Source organism: Morus notabilis, unplaced genomic scaffold (genome assembly GCF_000414095.1).
Source record: "Morus notabilis unplaced genomic scaffold, ASM41409v2 Scaffold1629, whole genome shotgun sequence".
Taxonomy (NCBI): domain Eukaryota; kingdom Viridiplantae; phylum Streptophyta; class Magnoliopsida; order Rosales; family Moraceae; genus Morus; species Morus notabilis.
The window spans coordinates 18,165-40,269 of record NW_010363636.1 but is presented as its reverse complement, the minus strand read 5'-3'; the positions used below and the strand labels follow the sequence as shown (position 1 = coordinate 40,269).

Genomic DNA, 22,105 nt, shown 5'->3' with positions numbered 1-22,105 from the left:
AAGAGTAGGTGGCGGAGCGGATGGAGAAGATTAAGTAGGTGGCGGAGAGATTGGAGCAGCTTAACTGCCGAGGAGGGAAGTCAGTGTGTGTGTGCGTTCGCGTTCACGAGGGGAGGACATTGCCACCTCTGAAAGCCATTCCTGAAACGAAAGAAAATCATTGTTTGGTTTTGGTACAGAGGAGATTTTGTTTTTTTGGTCACTGAAATTACAGGATTACCCTCCACTTTCACCTCGAATTACTTGAGGGTCCTGAGAGCTTTTTGGTTCGTGTGGTTCCGAGGTTGGCAGTGGTGGGGGAACGTGGCGCCCATAACTTTTGGGGCTTTGTCTGGATTTTTGGTTAAAATAGGAAAACCACAACGACCATAATAATAATAATAATAATAATAAAACATAGATTGGATCATTTGGATATTTTCTGTTCTTTTCTTTATATTTTGTTTAGGATTGACTGTAGAATTATGTGATTGAAAATACGCAGAGGAATTAAGAAGATTTTCTCGTTACAAAAATAATGGTAAGTACTAAATTGGAATTCTATTCATATTGACCTTCTAGCTTGAGGTCTCTTCATAAACAATAACATTAGTGTTATAATAATTCTAAACCTAGAAAATAGAGGGGGCTCTGGAACAAAAGATTATATATATATATATATATATGATGACTTAAAGTGTGGATGCTTTTTTTTAGTGATATTTTTAAAGGTGAGCAAATGATTCATTTTAATTAAACAATTGACTGATCTAATTCAACGCGATGCATATTTTATATACAGGTGTAATTTTAATAGTTATTTTAATATTTACTAATCAATAGATATTATCGTTTTAGACACAAGATTTAGTCTGAAGGTTGTAATAAATTGAACAGTTGACTAAAATTAATGACAATTAATAAAATTAAATTCTTATTACGTTACATCATCAATTTCTATATTTGAAGGTAACAATCGATGGAAACGTAATCATTGAAAACTCGTCCTTTATATATTCATTGTATTTGACGAGAAAACTAAAAATATAATTAGACTTCATCAATTTAGGTTAATGAGAAAAGTAATCTTGACAAATATCCTCTAAAAGTGCATGAGTTAGGATTTTTACCATTTACTCTTGATTCATAACCTTTTTAGTCAAATAATTATACTAATAAAAGAGTATTTATCAAGAGTAGGAGGTAAAAATTCAGATTTATACACTTTTAAAAATAAATTCTGCAATTTTCTCTAATATGAGTATAAAAAATCAACCGATACAACCCAACCCAATGCATAGTATAAAATGAGAATATATATTTGTAATTATATTTATATAAAAATTTTAAAAATATATTTTTGTTAATTTGTATAGGTATTAAAAATGCTTACTATACACTCACACAGGGGCGGAGCTGTTTGGGGACGAGTGAGGGTAGCCGCCACTAAATTTTATTTCTATATATATTTTACAAACAACTTTACTCATTAATATATATATATATGCTAGCTTTTATGGTTTATTTTTTCATCTTTATACCCATCATTTTTAGATTAAGAAACATATACTTCATATTTTGAATTGTATCTCATTTATAGCAATGTTGTGTATGATTTAGCACAAATAAGATTAACTCCATTCTATAGGGTATTTTTTTTTTTTATAACCTCAAAATGAAAAAAAAGAAAAAGAAAATCTGTCTATGGTAGTGTATCCTTAATAATCAATCAATCAATCAAAGTCACATTAAAGTAAGAGGTATGCAAAACAAATAGTTATTTTATATGGCATTTTTTTAGTAGGTCAGTTCTATCGGTAGTGTCAGGTTTTAATTGTTAGATCATGTCAAAATCATATCACATTAAAAAAATAACTAAAACAGATAATTTTTTATACATATCTGATTGTTGAAAATAGAATTACCGGTAGGTCATTTTTTTGATCCTAACAAAGAAGCTCTTTATTTTATATAAATATGACGTTTCATGACAAAGTCTTATCTGTAGTTTTTTTTTCATATTCTAAAATTCTCTTTGTATTTGATAATTCTTGAAAAGTATTGAGAACTTTATTTGGCAGTCCTTGTAAAAATAGACTACCGGTAGTTTTTTATTTTTCAGCCATTAGATTTGTATCAGAATCTCTCTCTTCTGCATATTTTTTCAATCTTGCGTAATTTTGACCAAATCCAACAATAAAAAACTAACACTACCAATATGGCGGATTACCAGAAAAACTCTCAAAGTATTTTACTACAATATCTTTGTATATTTTTTCTTGTTATTCGTTTAAAGAAAAATAGTGTATCATTATGCCTTCACTGAAGTTAAAGGCTGGTTCCGTCACTGCTCATACACTGATATCAAATTGAAGTTGAAAACCCTACTTAGATATTTTAAGACATATTCTTAAATTTTGGTTTTGGTTTCATTTGCAGCGAATCATATTTAAGTTATAATTTGGAATAATGAAAAAAAAAAAAGCCCACAACCCATCCAATTAAATTTAAATTTAATTGAAGTGGATTGCATTGCATTGGATGTAATATTTCAAAATTTAATATAGTTATGGATTAAATTGGAGATAGTGAAATATATCGGATTAAATTGAATGCCCAACCCTACATATTTTGGAGATATTGATGAGGAAGTTGCTAGTACTCTAGCCAACAATTGGCCCATGGAGATTAATTGTGGAAGGTTCAAGCAAATGAAGGCAATGTTTCCTTGTTTAATTCCCAATATATACATATATATTCATATATAAAAGAAAACTCATTGATAGAGAACTCTTACTAATGCTATTAGTTTACAAATGTGATATCATATTATAATGAAGGTCAATTTTTTTTAAAAAAAACAATAGCCAATAGTCTAATTTTGAATCTTTAGTTTGGTGTAGCTTATTTATATAAAGAAACAAAACAAAACAACTTTATTTAATTTAGTGGACGTTTGATTCATAGATTTAGAATTATAATTCAGAATTATTCTTAATTTACGTGTGTTTTTTATAAGAAAAAATAATATAATGAACCACGAACCATTATTCGAATCATGGTTCGTGGTTTATTATAGTATTTTTTCTCATCATGACACGAATCCACCATGATTCAGAACGTTGTTGTTAATTTTTCATTTATTTATTTACATCTAACGGTTTGGAATCTTTGGATCATAGTCCCATTATTGGTTTTCAATAGAATATTTTATCAATTCTTGCGGACCGTAAGATCATAGATGTAAATAGATAAATAAACAATGACGATACAAATGGGCCAAAGATTACCTCATTTTAGATTCCTCTCCAACAGCACAAGTACAGGCAGATAATTCCACCATTTTGCGTCAATATCAGCTGAGTTGACTCCAAAACCATTCCATTTCTTTGAAGTCTTGATGGGGTTTGACCTTAGATCAGCATATCATAATCTTAGTTAGCTTTCACTTCACCCAAATACCAAGAAAGTCAGTAACATGTCATATTCCTTCTAGTGTCACATATATATATGTATATGATTACTAACATATGCTTCATATTTAATTCTGTGAAATATTAGATACTAAAAGTCGCAAGGTTGTATTATTGCTAGAATTTTGGAAAATAACACAGTACCTATAATACTGTATATTGAAAATTACTTCTGGCACCAAATTAGTACATGTTACACACTATACTTGTTTCCTACTGAAAAAGTTCTATATCAGCTGTAAATTGTAATAACTTTCCCCATGTCATTGATAATTAATGTGTTTATAGGCAAAAAGTGGGGTTAATTTGAATTTTTTGTTTCCCTTTGTCATTCATCGATTAGTTCTATTATACCATTGCTGTCACTGTTTTTAATAAATAAATAAGCACCTGTTGTGTGACAATTACTTACAGCATTGTTTTGCATAATGCGTAACGTGCAGAGGTGTGAACCCCGAGTAATCTCTGCACTGGGAAGTAGACAATCAATAGTATTTTCTTCCCCTAGGAATTAGAAACAAATATAATTACTAAAACTTATGGGATGTTTAGTAAGAGAATTCATGTCATGATTTGTGATTTGTCACAGTATTTTTTCTTATAAAAAACACACGTAAATTAAAAATAGTTTTGAATAATGATTATGAATCCGTGAACTAAACGTCCTCTTAAACTACCTTGTATTATTTTACTGAAGGGTGACCCAAGTCAATATTAAGGCCCTGTTCTTTTCGCTGATTCGAATTTTGTTACAGTAAAAAACTCTCAGAAACAGTCACATCTAACTTTTTTGCTACAATAAAAAGCTCTCACACAACATCACATTTCAACTCAAATTAACGAACTGAATGGCCCAAGCATTATTCATCTTTATGACTCAATTCATATTGTTATAGTATTTTTTTTATAAAAATTTAAATTTAATTTTTTTATTATAATATTTTTTTCTAAGTGCAAATAAACATACTCTACTTTACCACCACAGCACACTGCTAGCTGTAATCTTCTGCAGCAGAGCCTTATAGTAGCAGGCCTTCCACGTTGTTGCACAGTTGCACTACACGCTACAACTAAAAGGTACAATTTCAACCAAAAAGTCTTGAAGAGTGAGTTTTGGTTTTATTTTTTATTTTTAATAAGAAAACAAAATTAGAATGTTATTTTACGTAGGATATGTAAAATATATTTCTACAAGTAGGATTCTGTTTTGAACTATAAGATTTATTAGTTATGAATACTCTTTTTTTTTTGGATATGGGATATTGTCTAAACCCAATATTTAAAAACATGCGAATAAAAAACTCCAACTAGTGAAGATGGACTAATTAAGAAGATAAAAGGACGGTAGACCAAGCTCATTATGAGACTAAAACATGCTACTATCATATTCTTGGACGATAGGCATCTACTAAATCATTAAAGCATAAAAATCAAACCAAAAAGAACACTAAAAAACCATTGCTAGTGCTACTTTTGAATTGTGTAGTTTATTTATTTGTAAAGACAGGGTTTGATAAACTATATACGGGCACGATGAGATCCAATCTCTCTCTCTCTCTCTCTCTAAAATAAAGAATCCAGAGAAGACCCTCTAAACTAATTGAGCTGACAACCAGTGCTCGGTGCAGGCTGTTCTTAATTTAGTAAGATGGTAAACCACAAAGGATTTATGTGGCCCAAACTCCAAGATTTGAGATGGAAATAAAAAACGATGATGGTCCTACACAACAAGATTTACTTCCTGGTTAAAGACTAGCTGCTAAAATTCATGACTTCTCGGTAATTCGACCAAGCACCAAACACTATTGATTCCCCCCCCCCCCCCCCCCCGGGAAGAAAAGTAAAACAGCGTTGAGTTTATTAAGGCTTCATTTGGTATGAAGATTTTAATTATGATTTTGAAACTAAAATCATGATTCATGATTTTGGGTTTAAATTATGATTCTGAAATCATAATTCAGAATTAGGAATTTGAATCACATTGAATTAAGATGGAGTAATTTTAGAATGATGAGTGATTCTGATTTAAAACATCGCATCAAATTCTGAATCATGATTCAGAATCACTATAAAGAAACACTGAATTTAAAACAAGATTCAGAATCATAATTTTGAATCCAAGTAGTTTGGAACGAGATATTTTAATTAGTTCGAGTTTTATGGAAAGTGTTTGAGATTGTTGCTAGACTAGTGATTAAATAGTAAAAACTAGCTTGTTATAAATTTCAGGTGACATGATTTGTTTTTGTCATATTGATACTCGTCCAAAATCAATAACCAGAGGTGGCCACATCCCCCACATTATTATTCACTAAACAAGGAGCACCAAACATGATCATAACAAATTGCTGGCATCTATTTCTTCCCCTTTCGTCACTCCAAAGGTTCTCTGCTCTCATTGATAGGAGTAGGGAACAAACGGACTTTCTTTAACCATATATCTATAGGTTTTAGTTAAATTATAATAACATTGTGAATGCTTTATTGTGTTCAACTATTATTGAAGCGAATTAACCACAACGTGTTTCTCCGTAGATCCCTCCAGGCATAATTAGGCATTAATTATTTCCTAAACGGATGTAAAGATTTTATACCAATAGTCTCTTCAACCAGTTAAGACGAAAGCTGCTTGTCGAGGCTTTAGACAAAATGTATATCTCAATCTCAAAAGGACGATTACGACTATTCCAAATGCTGATTGATTTGGTATTTCAAAGGACAAAGCACCGAATATTTAATGAGGACTCTCGTATTTTGAGACAATTGGTACACAGAGGGGAAGTTGCAAGCAACATGTGCAAGATTGATGGGCTATAGACACTACTGTTGCGAAGTTTCTATCACCCATATAATAGTGGGCCCACTTACGAGATCTACGTGTTTTACTACTACTGTGAGAGTGACAGAGAGTGAGAGACAATACCAAAAAGAAAAGTTTTTTTTTTTTTTTTTTTTTGAGAAAATTATAGTCTCATTTATTTCACTGATTTAAATTTAAAATTTATTATAATAAATTTTTTTTAAAAATAATTACATTTAATTTTTTTATTACGATAAAAAATTTCATATAAAATTACATCTCAATTTAAATTAAAAATTAAAAATAATAAATTAAACATATCTTATAAATTCTACCCTTAAGTACGCGATTTACAAAAAAATATTCTTTTTAAAAAATTTTACCTCTTATTTAGTTCTTTTAAAAATAAAAATATATGAACTAATGTTAGTGATTAAAAATAAAAAGAAATTTATTTTTAAAAATCACCCTTTTTCGTTTTATACTCAAGCTTTACAACCTAGCCCAGATCAAGCGGTGACAATATTCACTATTGAGATTGTCGTGATTTTTCTTTTCTTAATTAAGCACATAAGAAATATTCATCCCATCCATAATATGTATTTTTAGAGAAAATCAACTTGGGTAGAAAAAAGAAAAGAAAAACATAAAATAGGAAGCATGAGAGATTTAGCTAGAACTTTTATCCTATACGGAAGACCTAATTAATGAATTTGCAAGACTTGGGGCGTACAGCATTTGTTTGTCATGATCTTCTGCATTAGCAAAGAAACAACATCATATCACGGTCAGCCGCCTAGGGTCCCAAATCATAAATATTTGGACCACATTAATCAATATCGAATCAAATGTACTTTACAAATAACATAAATGAAAATAATTGTCCATATTGTATATTTTGTAATATTGGACCGTATAGAATTGAATATTTGACACACACAAGTGAGTAAACACAACAAAGTAGACTCTGGCCCATTCTAAGGAAAAGAACAAAAAATACAAATTTTGAGGAATACTCCCTCATTTGAGGAGCATACAGCAATTTATATATTTTTCTACCACTATAAGATGTTGCTCTTATGTTCTGTAATTTTATACCAACTGGAAACAATATATATATATATATATATATGTATGTATAATTATAAGAAATTATACAAAATTAAGGGAAAATTCCAATTTGGACCACATTAATCAATATCGAATCAAATGTACTTTACAAATAACATAAATGAAAATAATTGTCCATATTGTATATTTTGTAATATTGGACCGTATAGAATTGAATATTTGACACACACAAGTGAGTAAACACAACAAAGTAGACTCTGGCCCATTCTAAGGAAAAGAACAAAAAATACAAATTTTGAGGAATACTCCCTCATTTGAGGAGCATACAGCAATTTATATATTTTTCTACCACTATAAGATGTTGCTCTTATGTTCTGTAATTTTATACCAACTGGAAACAATATATATATATATATATATGTATGTATAATTATAAGAAATTATACAAAATTAAGGGAAAATTCCATATATTAATGAATAACGAAAAGTGTCATCACTACAGGCCTAAGGCCTTAAATATCCAAAAAATGAGAAGTACCATGCAGCAAAATGGCATGATGATCATTTAAAAAGAAAAAAATATTTTTTATTTTTCTTTGTCTAAATTAACCTTTTTTCATGTAAAAGGAAAGAGGACAGATGATATCAGAGAAGCTTGGCAAATTCTAATTAGGTTGGCATTTGTTAAGTTACTTGTCCTATATAAATAAAAAATGAGGGGAACATAAATAAGATGAGATTAAATCATGCACATTTGTTTTCCTCTTGCGGATTTTTCGCACTAGGGTTTTATTAATAGAGAGCTTTAATTTAACCTCTTTTATTATCATTATTTTTTGTTTTAAAGTATATCGTCTTACATTCCGATTCTGCTTTTTTATTTCATTTTTTTTTTTTTTGTTGTGTAGAGTTGTTTCTTATTTGTATTTTTTAACCTTTGTGATTGAATTCTGTATTTCCTAATTTTTGTCTGTTATTTAATTTTATTGATAAATTAGAAGTTTCTTTTTTATCTAAAGGAGCAAAAAATTTTGCACGCGCCAATCATGCATCATTTGCAGGTTTAAACTATAATGTTCCTATGATAATCATATATAAAGGGAGGGGGAAAAAAAAGGAACTAACCGATGCGCCAATTAACGGTATTTTCAAATGGTATATTCAAAAGATAAAAAATAATGTACAAAACGAATATGACGACGGTAGGATTTGAAACGAACTTTAGTTTACCAAAGGGAAAAAAAAAAAAAAAAAAAAAAAACATACAATAAAAGAAAAAAAAAACAGAGAGTAATATTTGTAAATTATAAAGTTTGCTATTCAGGCCTCGTTTATTTTACCAATTCGAGTTTTATTACAGTAAAAAACTCTCAGAAATAGTCGCATCTAACTCTTTTGTTACAGGAATAAGTTCTCACATAAAGTCATATCTCAACTCGAATTAAAAATTCAAACAACGAACTAAACGGACCTAAAATGTGAAGAGAGCCAAGTGTCGAATAACTAACTAATAGACTCTCCAAATTTCAAATGAGCCACCGAATCATCGCAAATGAATAACCTTGTTTTAGCTACCTTGTACTTTGGACAACAAAAGCTGGATTCGATTCGATACATATTCAATATAATTTGTTCAGCTACTAAAGTTATATTTGAATACGATTGAAAGCTTGGAGGATCCTAAGCATCCATGTTTAAGAGAATAAAAAAAAAGAAAAAAAAAGTTAAAAACTCATAAGTACCTCTAAAAACAGATAATAATACATCCAAAAGAAGTTAATACAAAAAAAAAAGTACAATATAAAGTGCCAAGAGAAGAATCATGGACTAGCATTCTGTTCTCCGTTTTTGTTATGTACAGGGACAAGTAAATATATATTCCTTGCATTTTTCTCTCAACAAACGTGTTGAGAAATATATGTGTGTTGTCCTACATAAAAAGTTGATGAGAATATAAAGTGGTTTATATATACAGAAGGACTTTAGACCTAATAGGTACCTTTTAGGTTAAGTGGGGCTCATGAAGTGTGTTGGACCAGTTTCGCATGTGGTGTCTCCCTAATAAGTGGTATCAGAGCCGATGGTTCGTATGGGTCAAGCGATCACACTCGGTTGCAGTTACCACATTGCCTCTTGTGGAGAGTTGGTGTTCCCGCAGATGCGCGGATGGTGGACCATTTGGTGCATGGTTTCAGCTCTTTTTTCTATACTTAAGTTGGCTCCCGTTTGGAGTGTGCTGCTTGAATGTACCGGCTACTTGAAACTTTAATTTGAGGAGGAGCTCGGTGAACACACACATGAGGAGGAGATTGTTGAGAAAAGTACATGTGTGTTGTCCCACATGAAAAGTTGATGAGAATGTGAAGTGGTTTATATACACAGAATGACCTAAGACCTAATAAGTTAATATTTTGGGTCAAGTTGGACTCTTGAAGTGTGTTAGGCTAGTTTCGCATGTGATGTCTCTCCAATAAAATGTCATCTATCACAAAACACAATGTCTTGCCCAGCTAATTCACATTTACCACTACTACCATTGTTAACAATTTTTTGTCTCGCAACGTTCTTGTTTGTTCATGTGAGCCAAGCAATAGTTTCCTCCGATAGAAGGTTCACGTACACAAACAAAGACGACAACCTTGGATCCCTCCGACAAGCATACGATTATGGCGGGACCTACCGTTCTTTGCCCATCTACAACTTCCCCTTCACTCTTTGCTTCTACAGTGAAACTCATTATCCAAATGCCTTCTTCTTGGTGTTGTGCATGGGCGACGACTCCAACCACGTGCTATGTGTGTGGGAGGCCAACAGGGACATGCCCATCCGAGAAGGAGCAACGCTGACTCTCTAATCTGACGGCAACTTAGTACTCACCGACACTGATGGAACGACAGCCTGGCAAACTGGCACTGCCAAGATGGGTGTGGTAGGGTTAGAACTGCTTCCAAACGGCAACTTGGTGCTCCGCGACGCTGAAAATCATGTTGTTTGGAAGAGTTATGATTATCCAACGGATACCCTTTTGCTGGACCAACGCCTAAAGCCCAATGCGCCTAACATGCTTTTGAGTGGGGAGGAATATTCTAGTACGAGCAGATCCATAGGGTGGCGTTACAGTTTCGAATTAATCAAGCAAAGATCTTACTTTTCTTTTGTCATGCATGTACTTTTAAACGACAAATATTCCCGAGAACCCTTAATTTATTTCAGAGACGGTACAATGCTGGACACTGAAAACGCAACTTTACTATATGTAAGTTTGAACATCGTGCCTTTGACCTAAGAGGCCCATAGTTTCAAAGTTAGATTGGTGTTTACCGTTTGGCAAAAGAGCACCAATTTCGTTGACTCCATACAAATCGATCTAACCAAGACCAAATATAACAACACATATTCAATTCTTTGAATGGAACCCGACGGTAATCTCATCCTCCACACATACTACGGATACGACACTGAGTCTTTAGACCCGTGGGAAATGACCTACAGCTTCTTCGACCGTGTCCAATGCGGCTTATCTAGGAAATTGTTGTGCCAAACGTCAAATTAAACGGATTCAAAACAAAATATGAATGACAGAAAAATCCAAGAGACAAAAGGATTTAACGTGATTTGGCTTTTGGCCTACGTCCAGAAACATAAACAGCGAAGAAATTCCACTATAACCAAAGGAGATTACAAAAGCTTGTCAAATATCTCTCACCACCCAAATCCTGAATACACCCAAAATTTCTCAACCCAAAAGCAAGAATACCAAATACCAAAAAATTAAATTCTCTGATCAAATCTCACTCAAAAGAAACAAAAAAAGAGAAAACTCTGTATTAATGGGGAACAAACACTCTGCAGCTACAATCACTCTTGCGGCTCTATCTTCTCTCACGTCCATAAGCATATTTATATATGCTTCCAAAACTTAGTCGCAAGCTAAGTTATGAGAGAGGATTCACAAAACAAAGTAACGACACCTAATGCCAATGGGAGAGACATGGGCCTTGGGCCCAAACCAAAAAGAAAGCTTCATGGGCTTAATTAAAACCACATACCCAACAATCTCCATCTTAGTAAAAATAAAACTAAGCCCAAATAATAAAACTTCTCCACCATCTCCTCAAAAACCCCGTAGGGTTAATTTCAATTTGTAACACCAAATAAGTCCAAGCGATGTCTGAACTTCCAAACGGCAACCAACTTGATCACCGAACTTGTCACAACTAATGCAATAGAAACCACATTGTCAAGCTCCACCTACTTACGAACACCGGGATTTTTATTTGCAATTACTAACTCCATGTCTTCAAATAGAATGGCAAAATCATCGGGCGCGTTTGGAACTCGTTCCAAAATAATTTTGTTTTTTGTATGAAAATGAAAATGAAAACGTTTTCAATCTTAGACAGAAATCATTTTTAAAAATGCGTTTGGTAGTTTTATCAAGAGGTGTTTTTTAGTGTAAAAAAACTCATTAATGTCTCTCTTTCTCTCTCTCTCTGCTCGATAGAGGAGAAAACGAAAACAAAAAATGAAAAACGACTAAAAGTCATTTTTCATTTCTCTCTCATTTTACACTAAACTAAAAAATCATTTTCATTTCTGTTTTTTGTCTTTATTACGCCAAAAGCCGTTTTAAAAATATTTTCATTTTTTCTTTCTCAAAAAACGTGAAAAGTAAAAACAAGATCAATTCTAAACATGGCTATCAACTCTGCGAATTATCAAACTTGGTGACTTTGGCTCAACAAACCACAACCAATAGTCGTTCACCCCAAACTCAAATCCTAAGAATATTTTTGTCCTTCGCTCAAGCTTACCATCATTCACATGAGCACAAACAGAACAATCAAATCTCAAAACAAAGTTAACCGAGCAACCAAACCATACCTCAAACGGAGTCTTCAATCCAAATGCAGTTGATGGAGATCTAACCAAATAGCAGGCTAAAAAACCAAACATAGAAAGCAAACAGCAAGCTTTCCCTAAGAAAGTTGAATTTATCCTATATGCGACTAACAACTGTTTTAGCAAATCTCAAATAGTGCGGTGTCTCATTATCTTCTTCTCACAGAACCCATAACTCTCACCAAATTGCACACCATTCTAGTCATCAACAAACATTAAAACTAACATCCCTATATCACTCACATGACCCGAACACAAAATGTCATAAATGAGTGATCCCAACATTTTCTAACATCCAAATAGTGAACAAACGTTGTTTTAGATAGAGCCGATTAGTGAGAGACATAGTCATATATCGACTTTCAAGCTTATTCTTCCCGTCAAAATTTGTAATTTCATATCTCGTTGTCATTGCAGAAGCTAGAAACCCAAAATAATTTGACTAATAAACTTGTCTCTGATATCGGTTGTTGTGTCAAACGTCAAATTAAACAGATTCAAAACAAAATATGAATAACAAAAAAATTTAAGAGACAAAAGGATTTAACGTGGTTTGGCTTTTGGCCTACGTCTAGAAACAAAAACGGTAAAAAAATTCTACTATAACCAAAAGAGATTATAAAAACTTGTTAAATACTCATTACTCAAATCCTGAATACACCTAAAATCTCTCCACCCAAAAGTAAAAATACCAAAGAATTTAATTCTCTATTCAAATCTCAGTCAAAAGAACAAAAAGAAAAAAAAACTGTGTATCAATGGGAACAAACACTCTGTAGCTGCTATCATTCTTGCGGCTCTATCTTTTCTGTCACGTCCATAAGCATATTTATATATGCTTCTAAAACTTAGTCGGCAAGCTAAGTTATGAGAGAGGCTTCACAAAACAAAGCAACGACACCCAATGCCAATGGCAATGGGAGAGACATGGGCCTTGGGCCCAAACCACAAATAAAGCTTCATGGGCTTAATTAAAGCCACATACCCAACAGAAATGCGGGGCGCTTGGCGTGTGCGAGAACGACCAATGCGTGGCGTGTCCGACGCTGAGGGGCTGCGGAGTTGGAGCGACCATTGCGCACCGCCGGTAGTGGGGAGGCTAAAGTGAGGTATTACAAAGTAATGAGAAGTTGTGCATTTTACGAGCCCTTATAAGGCGGGTGATGGGCCTATGAAGTTTGGTAAGTGTAAAACAAAGTGTACTAGGGATTGTGGATGCCGTGGCTTTTTTATTTTTTATTTTTTTATTTTTATTTTTATGATAAGGTATATCAAGATGCCTAAGTAGGTGTTTCTTGTATTATACGATCATGTTATATGTTTTGTCAAAATAAAAAAGTTTATGATTTTGATTGATTATAGTAGCGTAGTCGGAGGGTACTAGCTAAGTGTCTTCAATTTACTTCGAATGCGCCTTGTGTTGAGTCTCTTATTATGGAGTTGGAGAAAGACATTAATTAAGGAAGGGAGAGAGACTACCTTCAATATCTCTCGTGCATTCTGACAATTCTTCATATGTAAAATGTCCTGGATATGTAAATAATATGGAGTTTATAATTATATGGATTTTGGTTCTAATTTCTGGCATCATGTGATAATCTCATTTTTTTTTATTTGTTTTCTAACAAGTTCGAATTCTTCCCTTATTTTTTATTTATAAAAATTTTCCTTATTTTTCATTTAGATATAAATTAAAGGAGATTTTAAGGTAAGATTCGTAAGATCTACACGAATGAGTTTAGTGACTGTAACTCATCCGATGGTGATTTATAAAGTGAATGTAATGATGGTCACAAAATAATTCCTGACATATATGATATTCAATCGCATACGATATGCGCAGTATGTATGTTACGGTTAACGTCCCACTTTCAGTATAATCTCCTGAACAATTAATCAATACAAGTGTGCAACATTTATTTTTTGTTTTGTTTTTGCTTTGTTTTGTTTTTGTTTTTGTTTTTTTTTTTTTGCTTTTTGTTTTTTGTTTTTTGTTTTTTGTTTTTTGTTTTTGGTTTTTTTTTTTGGGTGTGAATGCTCTTCCTCACGAATGAGGGTGTTATTAAGAGAGACAGAAACATCAATCCATCAATTTAGAACAATCAATGAAATCTGTAAATAGGCATACCTTGATATGATCTTTATTTGGTATACCTAAAATGAATCAAAGTTAGAAAAGCTCCCTCTTTTTATATCCTTATACAACAAAAACAAAAGAAGTGCATGTTTATGAAATTATTATTTACACATTATTGTTTCCTTCCTATCTATACATATGCGAAACAGGGAACTAATTTTGAAGTTATATTCCTGAAATGTATTGGCACACATTAATCTATGACAATTATTGGATTCAGAAGAATTTAAGGAGAATCAGTGAACGTAGACTGATGTGATTCTTGAATATTGTTTTGCGCTCATGCACAAATCAAATAAATTATATCAATATTAAATATATATAAGCTTTATTTAGAGGATTTTCTCTGTATTAACCTTTTCGAAACTGTAAAAAAAATGTGTTATTTTAAAGTAAAGATTTGAAACAGTCGATTTGAATCCAATTGTCACATAAAGATGAGCTTCATCAATCTAGAGTAGGTAGTACAATTAACATAATATCATAATTAATCCACCGTCCCCAAACAACAACAATTTTGGCATCCTCCGTGAGCGAAGAAAACGGCGCAGTGGGTTAATAGAGCATCGTATAACCATGTTAAAAAAAAAAAATTAAATTAAAGAATTCATATAAGTATATGACTTGGAGCCTGTTGATCATTAAAAATAGCCAAAGACAATAAAACTTGATGAACTCTCCAAATATCCCACGAGGCATCACCAATGATCAACAGTTTATTAGCAACGTGATTGAAGCATATATAGCTGGATGAATGATTTGAAAAGCTTATGTAACATTTACTTTTGGTCAACGAACGGAAAAAGAACAATATTACAATATAAAATAGGATCTTTTCATAGGGAATACCTAATACTATTTTGAACGTTAGATAAAATACATCATATTATAAAATTTATATCCAAAATTGACGGTTACGTATGGATACAATAAGCCTTAGCGGTACTCTTATAAAATATATGCTTCCAAGTCTATGAGAATCTGCAAGAAGATTTCTTTTTAGTTATTAAATATTACGTGAAGAAGTAACTATTAGTGTGTAACTTGTACAAATTTACGAACTAACTCATTGAAATAATGCTCTTAAAACCACAAAATGCCTTCCATGCTCAGATCTCCACTGACATGTTATTTCCTTGCGTTGTTAATCCTCCCTCGTTTCAGCCATGAAATTGTTCCTCCCGACCGAACATTCACGTACACAAACACAGGTGAGTTCGGAGGGTACGCGGTCGAGTACGGAGCCAACTAATAGAGTTGAATATTGAATTATATTTCACTGCTTGAAGAACAACGTTTACAAGTGTACATATATATACAATCAGTAGTTATCAACTGAAAACATAAAAGTAGGAACTAGTTACAACAGATTATAAAATAGAGGATAATCAGCAAAACTGTTACTAGAAACTAGGAAGTATTGTTGCAAGTTGTTATCTTCAAATCTGTTGGACTATTATCTCTAACATCCCCCCGCAAGACGGTACTCCCATTGGAGATACTGATCTTGGTTCTGAGTTGTCGAAACATGAGAGACGGTAGTGGTTTGGTGAGGGCGTCAACAAGTTGGTCTTTGGAAGAAATATGAGATACGCCAAATGATCCCTTCGCAACATGATCTTGCACAAAATGATAATCAATGGAAATGTGCTTCATCTTCGAGTGAAATACTGGATTAACTGATAAATAAGTTGCACCGATATTGTCACAGAAAATAGTTGCCTTGGCAGAAGAACACACTTTCAACTCATGAAGAAGATTAGACAACCATAGTACCTCAGTAGCATGAGAAGCAAGTGCTCGATATTCTTCTTCGGTAGACAACCTGGCAACTGCCTTCTGTTTCTTTGAGCACCAAGATATATCATTCCCACCTAGATAAACAATATAAGTTGAAGTAGATGTTCTATCATCACGATTGCCAGTCTCATCGGCATCCGTGAAGGCAGTGATATTGAGACCTTGTTGTCGTTTGAGGAAAAGGCTGGGATTCATTGTGGACTTGAGATACCAAAGAACTCTCTTTGCAGTAGTCCAATGTTGATCAATAGGCGCATGCATAAACTGTGCAAGCTTATTGACAGCGTAAGAAATATCAAGACGAGTCAAGGATAAGTATTGAAGAGCACCTATGACTTGTCAAAAATGAGTGGCATTTGTCGAGGGAGATCCATCATGGAGAATTAAAGATTGAGTCGAAGACATCGGGGTCGAGCATTCTTTAGCACCTGCCATGTTTGTTTTCTCCAACAGATTACGTATGTACTTATGTTGAGTGAGAAGAATGCCGGAGGGTGTTTGAAGAACTTCAACACCAAGAAAGTAATTAATATCTCCAAGATCCTTGACAGAAAAACATTGAGAAAGAGCAGCAAGAAATTGATTGAGAAATAATGAGTTGTTTCCCGTAACAAGTAAATCATCTACATAAACCAAAAAGTAAAGTGTAACAGAGTCATTATTATAAATAAATAAGGATGTATCACTTCTTGAGTTGACAAACCCAAAGGATATGAGAAATCCTTTAAGTTCATTGTACCACGCCCGCGGAGCTTGTTTTAAGCCATAAAGAGCCTTCCGAAGCTTGCAAACAAAGCTAGGATTATTGGAGTCAATAAACCCCGGTGGTTGTTGCATGTAGACCTCTTCAGTAAGCGTTCCATGAAGAAATGCATTATTAACATCTAACTGTTGAATAGACCATCCTTGTGACAAGGCAAGACTAAGAATTAGGCGAACTATGGTTGGTTTGATGACAAGACTGAAGGTGTCGTGATAGTCAACCCCAGGTCTTTGATGAAAACCTTTTACAACTAAGCGGGCCTTGTATTGAGAAATAGACCCATCAGGATTCCGTTTAATCCGAAACACCCATTTACAGCCAACAACATTTTGAGAAGGCATTGGAGGAACAAAATCCCAAGTACCATTTTGAAAAAGAGCTGTGAGTTCGTCAGACATAGCTTGTCGCTAATGAAGGTGTTTGAGAGCTTGACTAACACATGTGGGTTCAATAGAGTCGGGTAATAGATGCTTGGTAGTAGCTTGGTATAGTTGCTTTGGTTTTAAAAATGTTGTTTTTGGATCTAGTGGTCATGGCATGAGAAGGAACAAGAGATTTAGAAGGTTTAGAGGTAGTGGTAGACACGGGTTAAGAAGAAGCATTTGGAGTAGTAGAGTCAGGTTCGGACAAAGATAAAGATGGAGAATTAATATGTGAAGTAGGAGAATTTTGAGGCTCGGCTGTTTGTGAAATAACATTAGACAAATGAGTAGAAGATAAATTAGAATTAGAGCAAGGAAAAGTACCTCTTTCTGAGACCGGAGCTTGCAATGATCCTAATGATGAAGTTGGTAATAAGCATGGTATAACACCTGTGGGACCAACTGGTATAATAAGTGTTGTGGAAGGAGGCACGTCCACACACCCTTTAAAGCATGGAATTATGGTCATGGGTTCATGAGATGCAATGACAGAAGGAGGAAACCAATTTAAGGAACTAAGTGGTACTGTAGATAATTTTGAAAAAGAAAATTCAGACTCCACAAATTTAACATGACGTGAATGAAAAATTTTATGAGTATTAATGTCTAAGCAAATATATGCACTTTGATGTAAGGAATAACCAAGAAAAATACATGGAGATGATTTTGTATCATGTTTATGAGATGCATATGGTTTAAACCAAGGAAAACAAAGACAACCAAAGATCTTTAATTTATTGTAATTAGGTTTGTTGGAAAATAATTTTTCATATGGCGAAGAAAAATTAAGAATGGGAGTAGGAAAATGATTGATTAAATACACAGTCGTTTGAAAGGCATATGACCAGTATTTCGAAGGAATTTTTGCTTGATGTAGAAGTGTTAAACCAGTATCACCAATATGTTTGTGACGACGTTCGGCGGTACCGTTATGTTAAGGTGTATGAAGAGGTGTTTTTAAATATTGAATGCCAAGATTAGCTAAAAAATCTTATAGTGTAATGTATTCACCTCCACCATCAGAGTAAACAAAAACAATTTTGGTTTTGAAAAAATTTTCAACTAGAGCTTTAAATTGACGAAAAATTATAAAAACATCAGATTTCAATCTCAACGGATATAGCCAAATATATTTAGAAAAGTGATCTACAAAATCACATAATAACGAAAACCTTCAATTGATTATATTGGTGAAGGACCCCAAACATCAGTATAAACAATGTTAAGTGGTCCACGACTATGCAAACTATAATTGTCACAGTTGCAAGATTCATAGTAAAAATTTGATGAGAAATCAGAATACAAAGATACTAATCCTAAACATACTAAAAAATGAGTTATTTTATCTGACGGATGACCTAGTCGTCCATGCCACACATCTGGAGAAACTTTTACACTTAAACCAGCAATTGGCCATTCATAAAGATCATGCTTGTTTTGGCCTCGAAGAAGAGGAATTCCCGTGTACAAATCCTTGACAAGAAAACATGAGGGAAAAAATTCAATGGAGGTATTATTAGAACGACAAAACTGAGAGACATAGATTAAATTTTTCTTAATAGAAGGAACACATAATACATTTGACAAGGAAAAACGAGAAGAGAGAGAGGTAGAACCCATATGAGCAGTAGTCAAACCTGAACCGTCACAGATAACTACATCATCAGGCCTCTCATAGTTCTGAGAAAGTGAGAGGTTAGACAATTGAGAGGTGACGTGATGGGAAACACCAGAGTCTATGATCCAATTACCATTTTGTGGTGTGTGAGTTGAAACATGGTTAGCGTTAGGACGAGTAGGTCGAAGATGAGAGAAAAACTTGTAGCATTTCTTTGCTTCATGACCACGCTTACCACAGAGTTAACAGAAAATTAGGTGTGGAGGGAGTTGTTGGAATTTTGATATATTGGTATTTGTAGGAGGACTGGATAAAAGGCTAGGGACAAGAGAAAAATTATTTTTCTTTGGTGGTCGAGGAAAGAAGTTTGAGGGATTGGTTTTGGCTAGATTCCCAGTGGGTGGATTGGGTTCGGGATTTTGCATTTCATTGTGACGGAGGAAGGTTTCATGGTCGACAAGCTTGTCGTAAAGTTCTTCAAAGGGTACAATGGAGTCTCGAGTACGAAGAGCTGCAATAACCTCTTTATATGCTGGTCCAAGGCCTCGAGTGCTATAGAGAAGTAAGTCTGCATCAGTAGGTGGCGCTCCAAGGTCAGTGAGCTCATCTGCGATGGTCTTAATAGATAGAAGAAAATTAGCAACATAACTTGTTCCACGGTTAACCATAGTTAACTTGTCATTCAAATGAATGATATGAGAATGAGATCGTTTTACATAAAGACGTGCTAAACGAGTCCAGGCTTCTCCACTGGACCTAGCAAAGGAAATAAGAGGAATGACAGATTTCGATTAAGAAGCTAAGATTGCATGCAGTATAAGGTGATCCTGCCTAAGCCAGAAAATGTGAGCTGGGTTAGGAGTATTTTGACCATTTACGGTTGTAGTATCAGGTGGACAAGGATGAGAACCATCGAGGTAGCCTAAGAGATCTAGACAAAAAAAGAGAGAGTAAACTTGGGCTTTCCAAGAGAGATAGTTTAGTGAAGTCAATTTGAGGGGTAATTGAGTGGCAGCATTTATAGTGACCAGGTGAACAAAATTTGAAGGAACAACAACAATTGGATTTGGCTGAGAAGAATTAGGATTGCTATCAGCAGAATTAGAAGCCATTGCAAGAGAGAAAAAAAATGAAAAAAAACACTAGGAGAAGAGTTCGTTAGAGAGAAAGCTCTGATACCATAATAGAGTTGCATATTGAATTATATGTCACTGCTTGAAGAACAATGTTTACAAGTGTACATATATATACAATCGGTAGTTATCAATTGAAAAAATAAAAGTAGGAACTAGTTACAACAGATTACAAAATAGAGGACAATCAGCAAAACTGTTGCTAGAAACTAGGAAGTATTGTTGCAGGTTGTTATCTTCAAATCCATTGGACCATTATCTCTAACACCAACTACCGCTTCCTTCCCATCTCTAAATTTCCCTTCGCCCTCTGCTGGATGATCCTATTTGGTTAAATACCATAGTGACAAACTCTTATGTTCCTTTCATTACAGTATTTCTAAACAAGTTCCTGGATAACAAACCTAATGCCTTCTTCCTCGGTCTCCGCATGGGTGACTACCGCTCTGAGTCCGTCATGCACTGGGTTTGGGAGGCCAGCCGCGCTATCCTATTCGGGAAAACGCCACGCTCACCTTTCGACCTGATGGCAACCTCGTCCTCCCAGACGCTGACAGCACCGTCATATAGTAGACCGCCACATCCCACAAGGGCGTGGCGGACCTAAACCTACTTTGAACCGGTAACCTAGTCCTCTAAGACGATAAAAATGTCACCATTTGGCAGAGTTGTCTTTTTACACGGACACCCTTTTGGTGGGTCAAGTATTAAAACCCTTTTGTCCAATAATTCTAGTCAGTCGAGTGTCTGACGTTGACGGTTCAAAAGGGGTTTATAGCTTTGTGTTGGAGGAAACTTCTTTTGTTATGTACCTTACAATCCCTAACTTTAAAGAGTCCTTGGTTTATTACAAACGTGATTCTTTTGTGTTCTAAAAGGGAAAACCCTTGGTGGGTCTAAGCCTATATAGTGAACCCGAGACAAAAGATGCCTGTGCTTTTGTTTTGGGCCTTAGGTACTACACCAACAAGTCATCAACACTTAGCCATGGGGAGTACATTTTGTCTAGGCCTAAATATAATAGAACATATTCAATGCTTGAGTTGGAATCCGATGGCAATCTCAAAGCCTATGCTTACTACGAACATGTCGATTGGGACTCGTGGGAAGTAAGCTTTAAGCTGTTTGGGATAGAGAATGGGAATAGCCAAAGTGAGTGTAGGTTGCCCAGAAAATGCGGTGAGCTAAGGGTTTGCGAGAATAACCAATGTGTCGCGTGCTCGAGCTCTAAAGGCTTCAGGGGTTGGACAAAAAACTGCGCTCCACCGACTATTGGAAAATATGGTTGGGGCAGGGGTTGTGGTGGGGAAAAAGTGGAATACTTTGAAGTGGGGAATTTGGCTCATTTTCTTAATTGGTATAAGGAAGGAGATGGTCCAATGAAGTTGGTTGAGTGTAAGGAAAAGTGTAACAAGGATTGTGGGTCTTGTGGGGTTTTCTATGATGAGAAAGCTTCTAAGTGTGTGGTTATGTATGAACTTTATACTTTGTCTAAGGTGTCTAATTCTTCCATTGTTGGGTATATTAAGATGATCAAGTAGGCGTAAATAATTTGATTTTGTTTTTCTGATCACATTTTTTCAAGAGTCCAAGTAGGAAATTTAATTCTCGTTTTTGTGTGTTTGAAGTTAGTCTTTTCTTGATAAATATTGTTTATGTTTTTGTTTATCGGAATGTAGTATTTTAATTATCCATGCTTGGTGTTTGGATAAAGAAATATGAACATGATTGGTGTTTCAGTAAGAAACATTATATATTTACCAATGTAATGGTATACCTAGTGCCAAATTTGACATTTGCTAAATTTAACACATAGTATAAAATATGTCAACTTTTAGTATTGCTTTCCATTAGTTGACTAAATGGGAAATACCCCCAAATTAGTACCCCAAATAATTTCTAACCCCCAAATATTAGCTCATTAATTTCTACCTTCATACAATTAAAATAATAAAAATAGTTAAATTAAACATTTTTAAAATTATAAAGTTACCCTCAATGGTCCAT

At 34.0% G+C, this 22,105-nt stretch overlaps 1 pseudogene; it reads left to right on the top strand.

Annotated features, from left to right (window-relative positions):
- Positions 1-17,335: 17,335 nt before the first annotated feature.
- Positions 17,336-21,639, top strand: LOC21389236 (annotated as a pseudogene).
- Positions 21,640-22,105: the final 466 nt, after the last annotated feature.